Genomic DNA, 21,117 nt, shown 5'->3' on the forward strand with positions numbered 1-21,117 from the left:
GTTGCGGAGCCCTCCGGAGCGGATCGTCGAGCGGCCGCGGCGCCTTCTGTGTTGGCCGCCGGGCAGCCGCCAAACTTGAATGCTCCTCTGAAGAGAGTTTCCCCCGCTCCTGTTGGGGTTAAAACCTCGAAAACCCGCCCTTGTGTATTTGATCCTGTTTGGCTGGTGCCAGTACCTGGCCGTTCCTCCAGCCGGCGGAGTTAACCACCTGTTCAGTCGCGGGGTGGACTCCGGGCTGCAGTCCTCGCCCTGTTTAACAGCCTGGATCTTTGAACTTCTGACACGGCTGTGAAAGAACGTCATGCGTTAGGTAAAGAAAATGAACACGTAATTTAGCCATAAAATCGGGGACAGGACGGCGGCGGCTTTAATGAATGTAGTCGTTCTTTTATTAAACTGTTAACGTTAAAAGCCTTGGGATAGTTTTCTCTCAGGGGAAGGTGGGTAATGGATAGTGAGGTGCTAGGAATCATAAATACGGGATTTTCTTTTGTGAAATTTCATGTAAGTTCCTTTGGACACCTTCGTGTCTGACCATCTATTAACAAAGAATACCAGGCTGACAAGATTTTTTTTTTTTTAACTGTATAATCCTCATGTATGTGTAGACTGTAGGCTCTTAAAACTGAGCGGCCTAATTATTTTGCTTTTTCCCGTGGTCTGTGTTTTTAGCTCTTGGAAGCAAAATTGGTGTGTGTTTTTCTGTATTACAAGAATGAAATAACAAAAGTTGAACTGTTACTATAATGTTTTATCACAATGATAGTACCAGCACCAGTGCTAAACATATGCCACCCGGGAGTTGGAGCCATATGTTAGGCAGAAACTAATTGAGTTTTGTGGCCATGATCTTGTATTTGGGTAAATATTTAGTTTTTGTGTATTTGCTAAATCTGTAGTTCTTGCCATCGTGTAAGTTTTTAAATCACCTAAAAATAGTCCAGAGAAATGAGTCCCCTGCCTGTTTGATATTTTCTTGGTTGGTTTGACTTTTCTCAAGTAATGAGATAAAGTGCCCACTGAGACAGATGGTGGACTTAAAACAGTGATAAAAAGGATTTTACACATCTTTGATAACATAGAACCTAAAATTTTGCTTTCAGCTTCTTAGCCCGCTGATAATTGTTGCTATCACCACTTATACCAGTTATTGGGAAGAAGGGATGATGACTTGACAGGAAAAAGATTTTAAGATTTTTATAAATAGTTTTATGTTTAAGAATTTTAGCACTATCACAAATTTTATGAAATTTTCTTCTTTCCCTTCATAGAACACCTCTCAGTTTTCTTGTGTAGGTTAACTGAAAATTTTTTATCTCAAGCTGGCTGCTTTTAACCACCTGTATGCTTCTGAATGAACTCCCCCTCTTTCCGTTTTGTCTGAACCCTCAAAACTCATTGTTCAGGAAAAATAAACTTCTGGTTAACATTGGCTTCAATCAAACATAATTATAAGGGTAATTTGCTTCTCCCAAATTAATCATATGATTCAAAAAAACAGATTTGGTGTCATCTATGTCATCACTTTCCCCCTTTGTATGAGTAACTGAAAGCTGATTTATCATGCATTTAGTGATTACGTTTTAATTTTTAAAGTTCTACAGTATAATTTTGAGCATGTTTTATTACTAATTATGAAAAAATTTCTCCCTCTTCTCTGACCAGCCAGGCAGAGGTCAGGATTGAGAGGTTATAAAACCCAGAAAAAAAGAGAAGCGATGCATGATTAATAATTTTCATCTTTTGTAGCTTTACTTAGGTAAAGAGCATTTAATTTATAATTTGTTTTAGACTTATGGGTAATAATTATGCCTGTTGAAAAATATTTGTATTTTTTTAATGTGCATACATCCAAGGCTTGTGCATCTTCTATTTTGCCTGTATTTTTAAGATACAATTTGATGAAGTAACCTAAAGGTTTTGTTTTCTTTTTCTTGTTCTTGGTACATTTTTCTATGAAAATGAGTCTAGGTGATATCTCTGAGCATGATGTAGCGATATGCATGTGATTTCTAATTTTATTAGCCAGGTAATCAAAAGATAAATAATTGATTTTTTCCCCTAGCAGTCTCTAGGAGACTTCAAATAAATTCACAGTATTGTAAATCCAAAGGTTTAGAATACTGTGCATGCACTTCCTTTGAGTCTTTTAGTGCTTCTTTTTATCACATTGCAAAAAGAAAAAGAAAAATGGCCCATATGGATATCAGTGTCGAGCTGCTTGCTAAAAAGAAATTAATGACCAGTAGTGTTGAAAGGCAACATTTTTTTTTACCTGTATTGGGGGCTTTTATAATTTTCTTAATATTTTGGTCTCATTTTATTTCAGAGTGTTATGCTGTGGTCTCTTTAACCCTTGATCTTTATCTCTATCCTCCCACTATTGTAGTTTTGCTTATCTTTCACATATACTTTCTAAGTTTGTGTTGTTGCCTATGGTCTTCCATCAAGTTCCTTTGTAGGTGTCTTCCTTTGATATTGCCAATCACTTATCACCCATTACCATTCCTCAGGCTGTTTTTTCTCCAAGGTAGAGAGATGTGCTTGGGAGATGACATGTGCTCAGAGGACGATGAGCTACTATTAGAGCGGGGATACAAAAGCAATAGGATGTGTTTCTTTCCTTCAAGTAGTTTACAGACTAGTTGGGGATACTAGACTAACACACAAGAAATCATTAGCAAAAATATGAGATGGCATTATTAAATTGTGTGGCAAGGACTGTAATTTGAAGGAAAGTGAGGCCATTGAGGGCTAGAATGATCCTGGAAGGCATTTAAAGGAAGTCAGACTTGAAGCTTAGGAAGGATTTAGATATCTAGCAAAAGCAAAGACTTTCCAAAAAAGATTGACAGCCAGAGCTGGAAGTAATAGCAAGGAGACCAGTCTGAGAGTGTATAAGGATAAGTAATCAGGAGGAAGAAGGAAAGAAGGTTAAAGTCAAGATTTTGGCTAAGCCCTACAGCATGGTCAAGAGAGTAATAGGCAGGGCTGGACAAGTTTGGCTGTATCATAATGAACCCATCACTGAAAGAATGCTACATTTACTAAGTTATTTATATTAATAACTTAAGCTTTATGTATGAGGAATAGCTTATATGTTTTATATGTGTGTGTTTATTACAGTTTAGATCAGGGATCAGTAGACTTTTTCTTTAGAGTGGCAGATAATATTTTAGGCCTTGTGGGCCACTTACTGTCTCTGTTGAATATCCTTTTTTGTTTGTTTTTTTACAATCGCAGGATTTGGCCAGCGAGCCTGGTTTGCTGACTCTTGGCTAATAATTGGCTAGGTAATTGTCCATATAGCACATAATGTGAGCTGCCGTACATCATTTGTTTACGTGGTTGTTTTGTGTTTTGTTATGACTATCATTTATGGTTTTTTCCCTATATTATAGTAAGAATTAAGAGAACATGCAGAAATTAGTATTGTAATTGTTCTTTTGTGGCCAGACTTCTAGCAACTGCCTAGACTGAGTCTCAGAACTCGGACATAAAAGAAGAAAAGCCTTTGAGCTAGGCCTTAGAGCAGTGAAAATAGCTACACCATGGAATTTATAATCTTGTATAAGGTTAAGTATATCAATTGCCTATTCAGGTTGTACGTATTTTAAACTTCAACTGGCATTTTAGAAGCCTTGGCTAGGATGCTGGTGGCCTATAAGTGACAACTGGGGAGCAGGCAGTAGGAAACCTTGTTTTTAAAAGTAGTCTAGGTTGAGTTAGTGAAGAGACAAACAGTTGGACATCCCTCAATAACTCCAAGAGTCACTGTGTTATAGAATAGTCTAATACTTGATATTTACATTGATGAGTTTGAGTCATCAAGAAAAGATTGGATCATGTTTAGATTAAGGCAGAGAAAAAAGACCTAGAAATCTCTTTGAAAATATTTTCATTATGATTATTTAAAGATAAGTTACAGTGATTTAAAGGATAAGTATCAGTTATTTTGAAAATTCATTTACATGAAATATCTCTTTGAAGTTGCTAAATTTATAGGTGTGTATTTCTAAAGCAATTCTATTTCCTTCACATTGTGTTTCATGTACCATTACCAGGTAAATAGTGGTGCCTTAGGTTATGGTTGCATGAATAAATTCGCTAGGGTTACTCTATATTTTGTATTATCAAGAAAGTAAGAATATAGCATAAGAGCATTCTTTGATTCAACAGGCATTAGTAAATACATTCTGTATATCAGAGATAGTATTAGGTGCTGGGAAAAGTAAAGATGTATATGATGGAGAACTGTCTGGATAAAATCAGTGGTGTTTCTTTTTTTCCTCTTAAAAACGTTAAAAGCAAACAAACCAACAAAACCCCAAAACTTGTTAACTTTTGTCCTTTTGCCTATATTAGCATTTTCCATACTTTTTAAATGTATGTACTGTCTTAAGTTTTAAGGCAGTACAGACCTTTTGAACTAAATTTCAGCCTTCATGGATTGCTACCCAATAAAAGTTTGGCTTTTTAAATTTTGCTTTAAGAAGAAATTAACAATTCACTCTCCCACCCCCCCTTTTGTCAGTACTTGAAACAGCTTCATTATTCCAGCTGTTTCCGTTTCCTAGATAGGAGATAAAGTACCTTGGATCTTAGTTCCAACTTCACCCTTGTTAGCCGTATGATCTCAGATTCGTTTCTTTCAATCTTAGGTTCCCAATTCTTAAAATGGAGAATAATGTCTATCCTGATTTCCCCACAGAAATATTGTGAGCAACCAAAGAGATGTTGGAAACCATGACAATATTAAAGTACCATATGTGTTTACATTAATGCTACTACATTGGAAGCAGTGCAGCCGTTTTTTAGTAAGACCAGAAATCATGAGTTCAAGTTTTACCCTCCAAACTTCTGTAAATATAGTATTCCAATAAACATTTAGTTTACTCAAAAGTTTTAACTGCCTTCTTGGCAAAGAGAATGCACATTTTAAAAGCTTTCTTTCCATTCTTATTAATCTTTCAGTGTGGTCGGTATCCAGTGCCTCTGTTCTTCTTTGCAAGAGAATACTGATCTTCATTCCAAGGAAATTCAGCTAGTCTTTCCACAGTGGGATAAAAATATGCAGAAGTGAATTCCTTATAGTTTTCTTTTTTTCAAGTAGAAGACTGTTTATCTATAGTAATAAGATCCACTTGAACTCTCATTGGAAACTTGATTGTTTTTTTTTAAATCCCATATAGACTTGCCAGATATGTGGTGGTACTCTCATTTTACAGATGAAACTATTACTTCTGATTGACTTCCATCTCTCTTCCTCCCTCACTTCTTGAGATTGCTTATGTGCTAATTGTTAGAAAGACAGAGTAAGTATGATGTGTACTTTGACATAAACCTTAGTGTAAAGGTTATCTAAATTTGATAAATTAGGTTGTGTTAATCAGCCTCTATCAGAAGTGTCTGAAAGTTACTGTTTTCTGTTTTCCTTCTTCAGAATCCACATTTTAATATATTTTTGAACAATAATTTAAACAATTTAAGTGATTTCTTAGTGAAATCCAATTCCCCAGTAAGGAGAAAAAAAATCTTCCTACTTCTCTGGGGGTTCTAAACAGATGTTTAAGTACATTTTAAAGCACAGTTAAGACTTTTCTTTAAAAAGTAATTATATGCTTTCTTTTGCAGAAATAGATGTCATATACAACAACTATGTACTTATGTTGAGATCTAGCTTGAAGGAGTAGTCATTTCATTTACTTCAAAATCAGTTTCTCTTAAGATTGGCTTAAATAAAAATAAAAGTGAAAACATAATTTATAATTTCTGATTTCATTATGTTTACATTTTCTAGATTCTTTTGGTTTGCTTGTAACAGCCATTCTTTTTTGTTTTCCAAAGACGTTTTATTTTTTTTAACTTTTATTTTATATTGGAGTATAGTTGATTAACAATGTTGTATTAATTTCAGGTGTACAGCAGAGTGATTCAGTTATACATATACATGTATCTACTCTTTTTCAAATTCTTTTCCCATTTGGGTTATTACAGAGTATTGAGCAGAGTTCCCTGTGCTATACATCGGTCCTTGTTGGTTATCTATTTTAAATATAGCAGTGTGTACATGTCAATCCCAAACTCCCAGTCTATCCCTCCCCCCCACCCTTCCCCTCGTGGTAACCCTAAGTTCATTCTCTAAGACTGTGAGTCTTTTTCCTGACAGCCATTCTCAGTTACAGTTTCATTCTTAAGACTTGATTTTTTTCTATGTAGTATTTTCATTTGCAGTATATACTTTTTCCTTACATTTTAGTTAATGAAATATACTTTTGTTTCTTCCATGTTAGGACTAGCTATTTCCAATACTTCAGATTAGTAGATAAATCATTATTCCTCAAATGCCATAGTATGCTAGCAATTTTATTTTTTTGTCGATTGCTTGAACCTGACCAAAACTGATCTAATGTGTGTGATAGAGGAGACTTTGGATAAAATGTACAGGCAACTGTTCCTCTAGTTCATCTTCAGGCTGCTTCCAGACTAATATTTTAAAAATATGAATTTATTCAAATCATCGCTCAGTTTTAGAAGTTAAAACCACACTACAGTTCCTGCTGCATCAATTATAATATCTTCTATCTCTATTTTAGAGTTTATACTCTGTTGGTATCCTGTGACTGTATCTATTTCCCACCACTTCCCAACTTTGTCGTATAAAGAGCATGTTTTACATGAGGCAGATAAAGGTTTGTTTGTTGGCTTCTTCCCTTACTGGCTGTATATAAACTTGAGCACATTGCTTTTACCTCAAGGAGCCTTACTTTCTTCACTTTAAAGAGGGGTAATATAGGATCTATCTCCTAGAATTAGCTGCTATAGGGATTAAAAGAAAGAGCCCATTTAACATGGCAAGTAAAATACTTGCCATAGGATATTTATATGTAGAATTTTAAAAGACATTTCTAATCATTGTTACCCAGGTATCTAAATTCTTCCTTTCACCATTCATTTATTTATTCATCTGTCATTTGTTAAAAACCTTAAATGTCGTAGATACTTAGAATATGAATGTCACAAAAATGAATGTCATATTCCTTTTCCTCTAGCAATTCACACAGTACGATGAGAGATAAAGACATGTAAACAAATACATATTTTAAAATAATTAAAAGTAAATAAAATACCTCTTGTCTTTCATCCCTTGTGTGAATCCTTCCTATAGTTTAGTACTGAACTGCCATAGGTTTCCATAATATGCTCATAATATGACTGTGTATATAACATACTGTAGCATATATATGTTTTTACTTGCCTGTCTCATCTATTAGACTATGAACTCCTCGATTTTGAGCAATACTTCTCGGGTCAGCAGGGGTTTTTTTTTGTTTTTTTTCTGTTTGTTTTTTTTTTTCTGTAAAGGAGCAGATAGCAAATATTTTAAGCTTTGTGGCCATATGGACTCTGTTGCAACTACTTAACTGTGGTGTAGGAGCATAAAAATAACCATAGATAATTATAAACATTGGGTATAACTGTGTTCCCATAAAACTTTATTTATAAAAGCAGGCAGGAGGCCAGATTCAGTGCACGGGTCTTAGTTTGCTGACTCCTGCAATGCCGCATACCTTACGGCTGGCAGATATGAGGCACTCAGTAAATGATAATAATTAACATATATTAAATGCTTTCTATGTTCTGTGTACTATTCTAAACAACTTTTCACGTATGAGTTTACTTAATCCTTAAAACAACTCTCTGAGGTAGCTATTATTGTCATCATTTTAAAGATTAGGAAACTGGAGCACAGAGACGTTAAATAACACACCTAAAATCATACAACTAGTTAGTGAAAGATTTGGGATTTGAACCCAGGCTTTCTGACTCCAGAGCCTGGCTTTGAATTATTAAATCATACCAGTTCTAATACGTTGAATTCCAGGAGTATAATATTGATTCAGCATTAGGAAGCATATTAATGTAATTCACTATACTAATAGGTTAAAGGGGGAAAACTGTATGTTTATATCTCTTTGGTGCTAAAAACAAAAATAATTTTCTAAAATTCAGTTATCCCTGACAACTCTTCATCAACAAGAAATAATCTTATAAAGGGTCTCTACCAGAAACCTGTATTAAATGTCATAATGAAATGTTAGAAGTACTTTCATTAAAAGATAGGAACGTTGGTCAAAGTCTTAGCCAGTGTGTTAAGAAACAAGAAAAATAATTAATCTCGAAATAATGGGGATTGGGAATGAGGTGGAATATATCACTGTTACTAGTTGCAGTTGATATGATTATCTACTTAGACAAGACAGGCAACAGAAAATGATTTGAGTCAAAAAGAGATTTCAGTAAACCCACTGGCTATGAGATAAATTTAGAAGATTCATTAGCTTTCTTACACACTAGCAATAACCAACTATGAAAAACAGTAAGAAAAGTAGAAGCCTAAATTATAAAATACTTGAGAAATTTTAAAAATATGCAGCACCATCTGAAGAAAACTACAAGAAATCTGAATGAATGGAGGAATAGTATATTCCTGAATGTGAGAACTTAATACTATAAAATTGGCAGTTCTCACCAAATTAATACAGTCAGTGTAATCCTAATTAGAAATCCAACAGGATTTTTAAAATGAAATTTGACAAACTGATGTTTCAAGTTTTGAGAAGGAAAAATGCACAAGAATGGCCAGATAAATTTCAGAAAGAAGCATAACAAAGGGGAACTTACCCATCAAAGATTAAAACATACTGTACAATTATAATTATTAAACTAATAAGAATTTGGAGTAGGAATGAGCATGTTGATCAAAGGAACAGAATAAGGAATTCAGGAGGAGCTCCATGGTTACAGAAGAATTTATTGTATGATTAACAAGTGAGTAATGGAAGAGCTAGTCTATAAGTGATGGGGGACAATTGGCTGTCCAGTTGAGGTAAGGATAATTAGGTACTCACTTTGTGGCACTCTCAAAACTAAGTTCCAGTTGGACTAAATATAAGTAAAAAAATAAAATGGCAAAAATTTTGGAAGAAGTGAATGTAAAAAAAGTGTCAGTGTAGTGATAGCCTTTTCAAATAAGGCGTCAAACTTAGATGCCATTTTTAAAAAGGCAAGCAATAGATTGGGATAAAATATTTGACATATAGTAGACAAAGTTAATATTCAGAGTATATAAGGTGTGCCTACAAATTAACCAAGTCAACCTGGTAGAAAATGAGAAAGAATGTACAGAAATTCATAGAAGTAGAAATATAGCCTATAAAGTTTTGAAGAGATGCTCAAACACACCAGTAGTAAGAGATTGAAAACATCGAGATATGATTTTTTTTTAATCTTTGCTAATAAAATTGGCAAAAATTGGAAAACCTTAGTAGGTGTCAAATTGGAAAGTAGGCACTCATAAACTATTGAACAGAGTATAAACAGCTTCATATTTTTAGGGTAAAAGTTTAGCTGTATCTGTCAAAAATTTTTTTAATTAATTAATTTATTTTTGGCTGTGTTGGGTCTTTGCGGCTGCGCGCGAGCTTTCTCTAGTTGCTGAGAGCGGGGGCTACTCTTGGTTGCAGTGCGTGGGCTTCTCATTCCAGTGGCTTCTCTTGTTGCAGAGCACCTCTAGGCGCGTGGGCTTCAGTAGCTGTGGCTCGCGGGCTCTAGAGCACAGGCTCAGTAGTTGTGGCACATGGCCTTAGTTGCTCCGCGGCATGTAGGATCTTCCTGGACCAGGGATCGAACCCATGTCCCCTGCATTGGCAGGCGGATTCTTAACCACTGTGCCACCAGGGAAGTCCCTGTTTCTGTCAATTTTGAAAATGCATACTTCTAAGCCAGAAGTTTCATTTCTGTGTATCTATAATACAGAAATACTATCATAGGGTCATAGAGAATATTACATGATTGTTCCTTGTGGAGGGAGAAATATATGAAGAAAAATGAAAGCATTTTGTGTTCATCATTAGAATAAATTATAGTATGCCCTCATAGAATATTAGACAGCCATGAAAAAGAATGAAGTAACTACAGATGTACTTCTTTAGGAAACTCTTAAGATATTTTACATGAGAAAACAAGACACTGACCAGTACATGCAATTTTATTTAAACCACTCCCCTAAACCTCATACATACATAAGTGCAGAGCAAACATCTGAAAGGGTACATTCTACAGTGGTTGCTCTGGAAATGGGAGTTGGAATGGGGCAGGAGTTAAAGATAATGTCTGTACATATGTTTTTAAGTGTAAAACATGCAACTTTCGTGATGTAACAAACAATAAAAGAAAAGATGGTTTGGATTTGGTGATTGTGACTAGTCCTTGTTAGAACCATACCTTCTAGTTGGCCGGCCTTGATTTATGTCTGTTTCCCTGTGTGATTTTTAACAGCACATCCTTTCACTCAAAACCTTCCCAGTTAGTGTCTGAAATCATTGGTGCTTTTAAAGAGAGCAATTTCAGTTTAGTGTTGGGTCTGAAGCTGTGTTACAGCATGTTAAAGAAGTGAGAATTGTAGACTAGTGATTCTCAACCTTTATATAACCATATCTGCCAACCAGGACAATTTTAGTATACTTTATTTTATGAATTTCTACTATAAAAGCAATTTTCTTTTCCAAATATAAAATTGTAATTTTGATTATAGTTGTTTTCAAGTCTCATATGCCTGGATATTTTGATCTCCCCTTTTAATATTAGAACCTAATATTTTAGGAAAATTGGTAGTAAATTTCAGGAGAGATGTTAGCTTAAACTGAAGACAAAGAAAAGGAAGATTTTTTAAAGATAAGATGAGGAAAGATTAGCATATTTAGGCAATAATTTTTAGCTCAGCCATAGTTGTAGATTTATAAACAAAGAATATAGTTATCTCAGAAAGGACAACATTAAAATACTGGGTTCTACAGACAGATCTTACTTCTCATGGAAAATACAGAAATATTTCTTGATTTTCTTATTATATCTTATGATAAAATTCTCTATTGGGGAGAAACTAATGAAGGAAACATGTTAAATATGGTGAAGTTAGTAATACAGCTTTTACAGAGGAATTCAAACCTTTTGGTTGTAAACCTAGATGCTAAGGTGTTACTTTGTTCAGAAAATATTCAGAGGCTGCTGTTTTTTGGTCTTAAACCCAAAGTGATTCTGATAGACATAACCAAGAATCTGAAACTCTGAAAAAGCAAAGTGAATAATCTAAATATATAAGCTAGTATTTTACAAAAGGGCAATAAAATATTTGTAGATGAAAATAGAATTGTCCCAGATGTAATTACGTTGTGCTCTAAAGGTAACCCAAGTGCTCTGAAAATAGCACTAGACAGCTAGGAGCTGTAAGATGGGATTTAAGAAGTACAGTTGTCACTCAACATCTGCAGAGGATTGGTTCCAGGACCCCCGCAGATGCTCAGGTCTCTTATATTAAATGATGTAATACAATAGAGTCGAATATCCACACGATCTGCACCTACAGATATGGAGGGCTGACTGTACTTAAAAAAAAAAAAATGTATTGGTCTTATTTATGTGCACATTATCTGTCTTTTAACAGATTGGGGTTGATTTCTTGGAAGAATTCCTGCTCTCTTTTCCCATAGTTTCCTGAGTGGAAATATCTTTGTGATGTCTTTTTCATCAAGATTGTGTTTGAAGTCTTATTTTAATCAGGTTTCCATGTTAGTATTAAGGTGTGATTTCTTAGTGGGGGGGCTGGAGCTGTATCTCCTGACTGCTTATTAAATTAAGGTATATTTAGTATATCTGACTAAGGAGAATAATGGCAATGGCCCTCAAACTCCCAACCCTTATTTTACACCTCTGTTCAATTAAGAGGGTTAAAAGACTGAGGCCCACCCATCCTACCCACTTTCACCTTTCCTTTTCAGTGAACAAGGAATTGGAGAAGAGCAAGATAAATAAGTTATAGTGAATACGTTGCTGACAATCTATATAAATTGCCATTTACAGTTTAAGAAAATGAGTATATATATTTGATTTTATTAGATTAAACCATATGAAATTGTTATTTTAATGTTTCTGACCTTAAGTGGCAATTTCATGTGGTTCAACCTATTATATTACAGAACCATGCCCTATAATCCTGCTCTCTATATAAAAATATGTTGTTGCACTTAGAAAATATGTTGTGGCTTCCCTGGTGGCGCAGTGGTTGAGAGTCCGCCTGCCGATGCAGGGGACACAGGTTCATGCCCCAGTCCGGGAAGATCCCACATGCCGCGGAGCGGCTGGGCCCGTGAGCCATGGCCGCTGAGCCTGCACGTCCGGAGCCTGTGCTCCGCAAAGCGAGAGGCCACAACAGTGAGAGGGCCGCGTACAGCCAAAAAAAAAAAAAAAGAGAGAGAAAATATGTTGTAAGTTATTTAATATAAATTCATAAGCAGCACATTGCTTATGAAATGTCACCATATAAGCCAAATAGGCAAGTTTATGAATATACCTACTTTAGCAACAAGGATAGAGTGATAAGCCAAAAATATTGTTAACATATGCACCATTGGACTATAGGGTTAATCAATCAGCCATCTCCAAAAACTAAATTAAATATGAGAATGATAAGATAAACATGTAGTAATTGCTAAATAAAAGCTATTAGATTTAAAACCATGACCAGTTGAAGACACTGCAAAAGCCAGAACTAATTGAAGAGAGCACTGATAATAGATAAACGGATAACAAAGTATCCTTCCCCTAAATTGTGGTAATTCTGTCTGTTGCATGGCAGCCAAATGTCTTAGTAGAATCCTGAATCAGAGGCCCAACTAATCTCCAGAAACATATTAATTTTAGTTTATAGATAACACATTTTTTTAGTAAATAAGAACTCACTCTGTAAGTTGCTGGTAAGTAATACTTAGTCTTATGCAGAAATCTAAGAAAGTGCGTGTCATTTTCTCAAAATATTTGTAAAGAGAATATTGATTTTTCTTTCAGTTAAGGGTATATCAGGAGCACGTTGGCTTCCATTGGTGAACCCAGACCATACTTTTTTAAAAAATCTTGCTTTTAAAGCATTGCCATTTGTGTTCTACTTGTGATAAATTCATTTACCTTTCTACTGCCTATTGCGTACATTAAAAATTAAGAGTAGTGAATTCAGTTCCCTGTCAAGATGGAGTAAAAGGGACTAAACTTACTCTTCTATCTGAAACAACTAAAAAAAAAACCTAGAAAAAAAAACACATGAAACAGTAGCACTCAAGATGTTAGATATCATGCAGCGGAAGAGGGAAAACATGAGCCCTAAGATTGGCTCTGCTTATTGCCTGGAGAAAGTTCCCAGGGCACAGGGAGGTGTGTCCCAAGTAGGTCCCATCTCCCTGAGTTGAGATGAAGCTGGCAGTCCAAAGAGAATAATAGAGTGTACAGATCCAAGTACCAGAGAAGAGAGCACTAAACATAAAAAGGACCTCAATGATCTGAAGAAGGTCCCCCTTGAGTATTTAGCACAGTACTGATAAGTGCATACCTGTGAGGAAACTACCCAGGGCTAGAGAGTCACCTAAAAGGATTATATATTAAATAAAACAGTGTCCAAGCTTATACAAGGCCAGAAATAGTGCCTGTTCCCACCAGCCAGAGTAGAAAGCCTCATAATTCTCAGGGCATTTGGTAGAGTACTCTGGAGGGTCTTGGCTCAGTGGTGGGGAAAAATTAACCCTAGACTAAATGTAGCTGTGTTCCTGCCTAACGCCAGAATATAACTTTGTTCTTGCCTAAAGCAAGACCCCAAAGGATCAAACTGTTTCCAAGTCACTTAGCCACATCTCATAGCAAAGCTCAAGAATAGTTATAGGAATACAGAAATATCCAGCAGCCAAGAAGGGAAAATTTACAGTGACTGACATTCAGTCAAAACTAGTAAGCTTGCAAAGAAGCAGAATAATACAAACCACAATGAGGAGAAAAATCAGCCACTTGAAACTGGCCGCAAAGTGACATTGATGATGAATTAATAGGAACATTAAAACAGTTACGTTTGTATTCAGTATGTTGGAGAAGCTAGAGGAAAGATTGAACATGTTATGTAGAAGTATCCTCTAGATTATAATTACAGTGTCAGAGACAAGATACATTGGATGGGCTTAATGGCATGTTAGACATTGCCAAAGAAAAGATTATTGGATGTGAAGACATAGCAATAGAAACTGTCGAAAATGATACATACAGAGAAAAGAGAATTGTTTAAAAAGGTGAACTGAAAAAATATTTGAAGAAATAGTGGCCAAAATTTTTCTGAATTTGATAAAGACTATAAACTAAGAAGCATGATAAGCACAAGAAAGATAAATGTCTCCAAGGAACATCATAATTAAATCACTTAAAACAGTGATAAAGAGGAAAAAATCTAAAGCAGCTAACATTAATACAGGACAAAGGTAAAAGTAATAGATTGCTCGTCAGGAGCAATGTAAATTAGAAGGTAATGTAGCAATATCTTTAAAACACTAAAAGAAAAACGTGTCAACGTAGGATTCTTTACCCAACAAAAATATCTTTCAGAAGCAAAGTAATGACTTTTCAGACATGCAACAGCTGAAATAGTTTTACCTTCAGTCCTGTACTAAATGACATGTTAAATGGAGTCCTTCAAGCAGAGGAAAATTAAACCATATGGATACCTGGGCCTGAGGAAATGATAACTACATGGGTAAATGTATAAGATTTTAAAACTATTATTATTTAGGTAATTTCAAAGGACAGTTGACTGTTTAACATGATAATGATAATGACTGTGGAGTTTGTAACATATGTAAAAGTAAAATATATGATAATAACAGCACAAGGAAGGGGAGAAAGGGCAGATATATTGTTGTTAAGGTTCTGATACTTATACCTGAAATAGTAAGTTAAACTGTGATAAGTTAGACTGAAACATTAGACTGTGATAAGTTAAAGTGCATATTATAAACCCTAAAGCAACCACTAAAGTAATAAAGGATTATAGTCTATAAAGCCAATGGGGATATAAAACGATATAATAAGAAATAATCGAAGACAAAGCAGATAAAGAGGAAAAGAGGAATGAAGAACACATGGGACAAATAGAAAACAAATAGCAAGATGGTAGATTTAAACCCAACTATATCAATACTCACTCATAAACGATCTAAACACTATAATTAAAAGACAGAGATCATTGGATTCAATTTTTTAAAAGTCAATACCCAAGTATATGACACCCACAAGAAACCCACGTTAAATATAAAGACACACGTAAGTTAAAAATAAAAGGTTTGAACATATACCATGCTAACACTATCCAAAAGAAAGCTGGAATAACTGTATTAGATCAGAAGTTAGATTTCAGAGCAAAGATTACCAGGGACAGAAGGGTCATTTTGTAATAATAAAGGGATTAATTCATGAAGAAGACGCAATCCTAAATTTTTATACATGATAAAACTGCAAAGAGAAATATACAAATAAGAAATTTAGCAGAGGTTCTAATACCCCTCTCTCAACAATTGATAGAGCAGATAGAATGTAAAACCTAAAGCTTTAAAATTTCTTGAAGAAAACTTAGGAGAAAATCTTTGTGACCTTTGATTCGACAAGGATCTCATAGATAGAACTCCAAAAGCACCATCCATAAAATAACAAATTAATCTCTTGGATTTGTCATAATTAAAACTTCTCCTCAAAAGACATTGGTAGGAGAATGCAGAGACAAGCCATAGACTGGGAGAAAATATTTGCCAATCACTTAACTTGATAAAGGACTAGTAACCCAAGTATATTAAAGCGCTATCAAAACTGAGTAATAAGAAAAAACAATCCAGTAACAAAATGAGCAAAAGTATTGACCAGATGCTTAGCCAGAAAGCTATACAGAGGGCAGATAAGCACATGAAAACGTGTTGAACATCATTAGTCATTATGGAAATGCAAAGCCTGGGATTTTAAATAGATAGTAGGAAAATTTGGGAGGTGATGGGTAGGTTAATTATCTTGATCATAGTAGTGGTTTCATCAGTGTATTCATGTGTCAGAATTCATTAAGTTGTATACTTTAAATGTGTTATCTAATATGTGTCAGTTGGGCTTCCCTGGTGGCGCAGTGGTTGAGAGTCCGCCTGCCAATGCAGGGGACACGGGTTCGTGCCTTGGTCTGGGAAGATCCCACATGCTGCGGAGCGGCTAGGCTCGTGAGCCATGGCCGCTGAGCCTGCGTGTCTGGAGCCTGTGCTCTGCAACGGGAGAGGCCACAACAGTGAGAGGCCCGCATACAGAAAAAAAAAAAAAGTGTCGGTTATACCAAAATAAAGCTATTTTTTAAATCTATAGTAGTTAGCACATTATATGTGCTTGATGCCATTTCCTAGGAACATTTGAACGTTTGTGTGTGTGTGTGTGTGTGTGTGTGTGTGTGTGTGTTTTAACCTGTAGGAAATAGCAGTTTCAGTCTGAGAGAAAAATTGATTTGGCTCATAGGCTATTGATTTGGCTGAAATATCCAAAGGCAACTTCAAAGGCCTCATTAAACTTGGTTACTTACAAATACTTTCTTCTCCTTAAGGAAACTATTTTTATCTATTTCTAGTTGAAGAACAAGAATGTATTCACATCTGGGCTGGGCCCTTCAAGGATGAAGTATTCTTTACATTGTTATCACCCTGACTCCTTCATTGTCAGTTAATACTTAGTGAAAATTAGTTTTACATCTGTAATCTGTATGGTCATGGGACTAGCAGCATCAGCTTAACCTGGGAACTTATTAGAAACGTGAATTGTTGGGCCCTATCCCACACCTATTGAAACAGACTAGGTGTAGAGCCCAACAGTCTGTTTTAATAAACCCTGCAGGTGATTCTGATACATGCCAAAGTTTGAAAGCTATGGTCTTAGAGCAGCAGTGGGACTTCAGATACTTAGGTACTCATAGTAGTAGAATTCATTTCAAGAAATCTCACAGGATGGCATACTTTAGATTTGTGTATTTCATCATATGTAAATTTTGCCTTCAAAAAAGAGTTAAATACTGAATAGTAGTTACTGAAACATGCCTGAGGTGTTTAGGGGTAAAGTATACTGATGTCTGCAACTTTGAAATGCATTTTTATTTATTTTTTTTAATTTTTTTAAATTAATTTATTTATTTTTGACTGCATTGGGTCTTTGTTGCTGTGTGTGGGCTTTCTCTAGTTGTGAGTGGGGGCTACTCTTCGTTGTGCACGGGCTTCTCGTGGTGGCTTCTCTTGTTGTGGAGCACGGGCTCTAAGCGTGAGGGCTTCAGTAGTTGTGGCACATGGGCTCAGTAGTTGTGGCTCACAGGCTCTAGAGCACAGGCTCAGTAGTTGCGGCATGCAGGCTTAGTTGCTCTGTGGCATGTGGGATCTTCCTGGATCAGGTCTCGAACCTGTGACCCCTGCGTTGGCAGACAGATTCTTAACCACTGCGCCACCAGGGAAGTCCTATTTCATTTTATTTTTAATATTTATTTTATTCTTTTAATTTTTTTTTGGCTGTGTGGGGTCTTCATTGCAGCACTCGGGGTCTTTGTTGTGGTGCCGGGCTTCTCTCTAGTTGTGGCTCGCGGGGTCCAGAGCACATGGGCTCTGTAGTTTGCGGCACTCGGGGTCTCTCGTTGAGGCGCGAGAGCTCAGTAGTTGTGGCACGCAGGCTTAATTGCCCCGCGGCATGTGGGATCTTAGTTACCCGACCAGGGATCGAACCCGTGTCCCCTGCATTGGAAGGCAGATTCTTTACCACTGGACCACCAGGGAAGTCCCAGATTGTATATGAATTTTAGAATGAATTTTTCTATTTCTAAAAAAAATGCTATTGAGATTTTGATAGGGATTGTATTCAATCTGTAGATTGCTTTGGGTATCATAGAATCATAACAATATTAAGTCTTCCAACTATGAACACAGGATGTCTTTCCATTTATTTGTGTCCTCTTTAATTTCTTGTAGCAATATTTCATGTATTTCAGTATACAAATCTTTGTTTTCTTTGGTTAGATTTATTCCTAAGTATTTTATTCTTTTTAATGCTATTGTAAATGGAACAGATTTCAGATCGTTTCAGTTGGTGTATAGAAATGCAACTGATTTTTGTGCATTGATTTTGTATCATGCATTTTTAGTGAATTTGTTTATTAGTTCTAATAGTTTTTTAAAAACCTTTAGGGTTTTCTACATGTAAGATCCTGTCATCTGTGAACAAAGATAGTTTTACTTATTTATTCCCAGTTTGTATGCCTTTTATTTCTTTTTCATGCTTAATTGCTCTGCCTATGTCTAATGTCTAATACTGTGTCTATTACTATGTCTAATACTGTGAATAGATGTGGTGAGAGTGGGCATTCTAGCCTTGTTCCCGATTAGAGGAAAAGCTTTCAGTCTTTCACCACTGAGTGTGGGGTTAGCTGTGGGCTTTTCATATGTGGCATTTATTATGTTGAAGTAGTTTCCTTCTATTTCTAGTTTGTTAAGTGTTTTTATCATGAAAGGATGTTGAATCTTGTCAGATGCTTTTTCTGCATCAGTTGGGATGATCGTATGTTCATTTTACCTTTAAAAAATTTTATTGAAGTATATGCAGAGAAGTACATACTTAGTGTACAGTTCAGTTTATAATACACTAGTAGTTACCATACAACAGCCTCCCAGGTCAAGACGTAGAACAGTGCCAGCACCCAAAAAATTACCTTCACGCCCCTCCCAGTCCCCATCCTTTCTTCCTTTCCAAAGGCAATCACTACATGATTTTTAATACCACAGACAAATTTTATTGGTTTTTAAACTTTCTATAAATAAAATGGTGCAGTTTGTACTCTTCTGTGTGTTTTTCACTCACATTGTATTTGTGAAATTTATTTGTATTGTTCTCTATATTACTACTTCATTAATTTTCATTGCTGTATAGTAGTCCATTGGGTGAATCAGATACAGTTTACCATTTACTGTTGAGGGACATTTAGCTTATTTACAATTTGGGGCTATTAAAGAATAATGCTGCTACACATCCCTTCTTGTACTTATCTTTTGGTGTGCATGTGCATGCATTTCTTTTTGGTATATACCAGGAGTCTAATAGCTGGATCATGACGGGGTCATAGAATATTTATATGTTCAATTTTGGTAGGTAGTATCAAACTGGTTTCCAAAGTGATTTTATGAGTTTTCACATTCCATATGAGTGTGCTAGTTGCTCTGTAGCCTCACTAATACTTGATATTGTCAGTCTTTTCCATTTTTACTATCCTAGTATATGGTGGTATTTCATTATGATTTTAATTAGCTTTTTCCTAATAAATAATGAACTTGAGAATCTTCTCATATGTTTATTGGTCTCTTGAATTTCTGCTTTTGTGAAGAGCACATTCAAGTCTCATCTCATTTTTCTATTTTTTAAAAACTCAATTTGTAGGAGGCCTGTATATATACGAAATATGTCCTCTTTTCCAGTTATATGTGTTGTAAATATTTTTCAGTCTGTGGCTTGCATTTTCATTCTCTTAAAGATTTTTTAAATGAATCATAGTTCTTAATTTTCATGAAGTTCAATATGTCATTCTTTTCCTTTATGATTTAAGAAACATAATTTATACCCTGTGTAAAAAATCTTTCTCTGTGTCACAGTTGTGCTCGGCCCCGGGCGTCCCCGGGAGTCCCGACCAGCAGGACAAATCCTTGTGAGTCCGAGGAGGAACCTGTAGGGGTTGAAAAGAGAAGAAGGGGCAGGAGACGCGAAAGAATGGAGGCAAGACAAAATCCTGATCAAGCCTCAAATTTTTATTGCTGCAGTAGCTGTATTTATACAGTACAGAGAAAGGGGGGCGGGATCCAGAATAAGGGAAGTATTTGGCAAATTATCATTGGTGCTGCGTGCGCGGGCTTTCGTTTTAGGCGCGGGCTTTTGTTTTTAGGCGCGGGCTTTTATCTCATTAAGCAGGAAGAGAAGCAGGATGTCGGCCATCTTCTAATGGCGAAAACTTCTTGGCTCCCAACAACAGTTATGAAGATATTCTTTTGTGTTATCTCTAGAAGCTTTTTTGTCTTACTTTTTGCATTCAGATATGCATACAGTCTACTTGGCATCAATTTTTTAAACATTGTTTAATTTGACATTAGTTAGAATTCTGACTAATAGAAAATTTGCAAGAATAGTACAAAGATATCCAGCTATTCTTCACACGGACTCCCCAAATGTTAATATTTTATTGTATTATTACCACATAGATGGTCAAATATTGATATATAGATATAGATATAAACAGATATGCTGGAGCCATCTTGTACTTGTATACAAAAGTTGATTGCTAAAAACTCAGGCATTTTCAGATCGATTTTTAAACCATGATGGCTTGAAATGGGGCATGGAGGAATATGTATTCCATGGAAATTAGCAGATGGAACAAATCACTTCTCCCCTTTTTTGCACATATCAAATATTATATTATTAAAAAAACAAGCAAAAATAGATGCATAAAAACAAGTGGGTATTTGTGGTCACAAGATAAGATGAGAACATAGGAACTTAGTAGTAACAAAATTAGAAGAAATTGATTGAAAGAAGAAGCTGACAGTGTTCTCTATGCAGGAACGAAAGGAATTTTTAGGTTTCTAAATGCAACATTTTAGTTGCATGACTGAAGTTTCCAATTTGCAAGCTGAAATAAAACCAGCTACTTTGCATGTAGTGTGATGAATATGGCCATAAAAGAAGGCAGTTCATAAATGAAACGATGTTATAGCTTTGAAGAGAGTAAAATCAGAGATAACACCTTAAATGGAATGATAATATTAAAACACAGCATATGGCTTCAGATTCGTTGTATAATACCACTGGAATTAACGGGAGATTCAGAAGAAATTTCTATTTTTATTTGTAAAGCTTCCAGTCCACCTCTTGAAACCAAATTATGGTTGTATCTTCAGCATTACATTCTAAAATTTTTGTAATAATGGTGGCTTGCAGTTTTAACTAAGCATATTAAATAAAATATTAGGATACAATGACAAAAGAAAAATTCTCAGTGGTTATTTTTTTAATTTATTAATTTTAAAAGGTAAATTACTTATAAACTTCCTCTGGTTAATCCTGAGTTAGCTTCCTAAAATGTTTCTTCTTGAACTAAATCTTATGACATGCAAGAGGGAAAATACATTGACTCTTTCCCATCTTATATATAAT

At 35.4% G+C, this 21,117-nt stretch overlaps 1 protein-coding gene across 3 annotated transcripts in view; it reads left to right on the forward strand.

Annotated features, from left to right (window-relative positions):
* Positions 1-21,117, forward strand: part of FNDC3A (fibronectin type III domain containing 3A) — a 160,156-nt gene that overhangs the window by 587 nt on the left and 138,452 nt on the right. Inside the window, exon 1 of one of the 3 annotated variants that reach the window (XM_024755385.1) lies at positions 149-310. The exons of the other annotated variants lie outside the window; for them this stretch is intronic. The gene's annotated coding sequence lies outside the window, so the exon portion shown is untranslated. Of the gene's footprint in view, positions 1-148; positions 311-21,117 lie in introns of those variants that run through there. 3 annotated transcript variants of the gene reach the window in all.

The sequence above is a fragment of the Neophocaena asiaeorientalis genome, unplaced genomic scaffold, assembly GCF_003031525.2.
Source record: "Neophocaena asiaeorientalis asiaeorientalis breed wild unplaced genomic scaffold, Neophocaena_asiaeorientalis_V1.1 scaffold59, whole genome shotgun sequence".
Classification (NCBI taxonomy): Eukaryota; Metazoa; Chordata; class Mammalia; order Artiodactyla; family Phocoenidae; genus Neophocaena; species Neophocaena asiaeorientalis.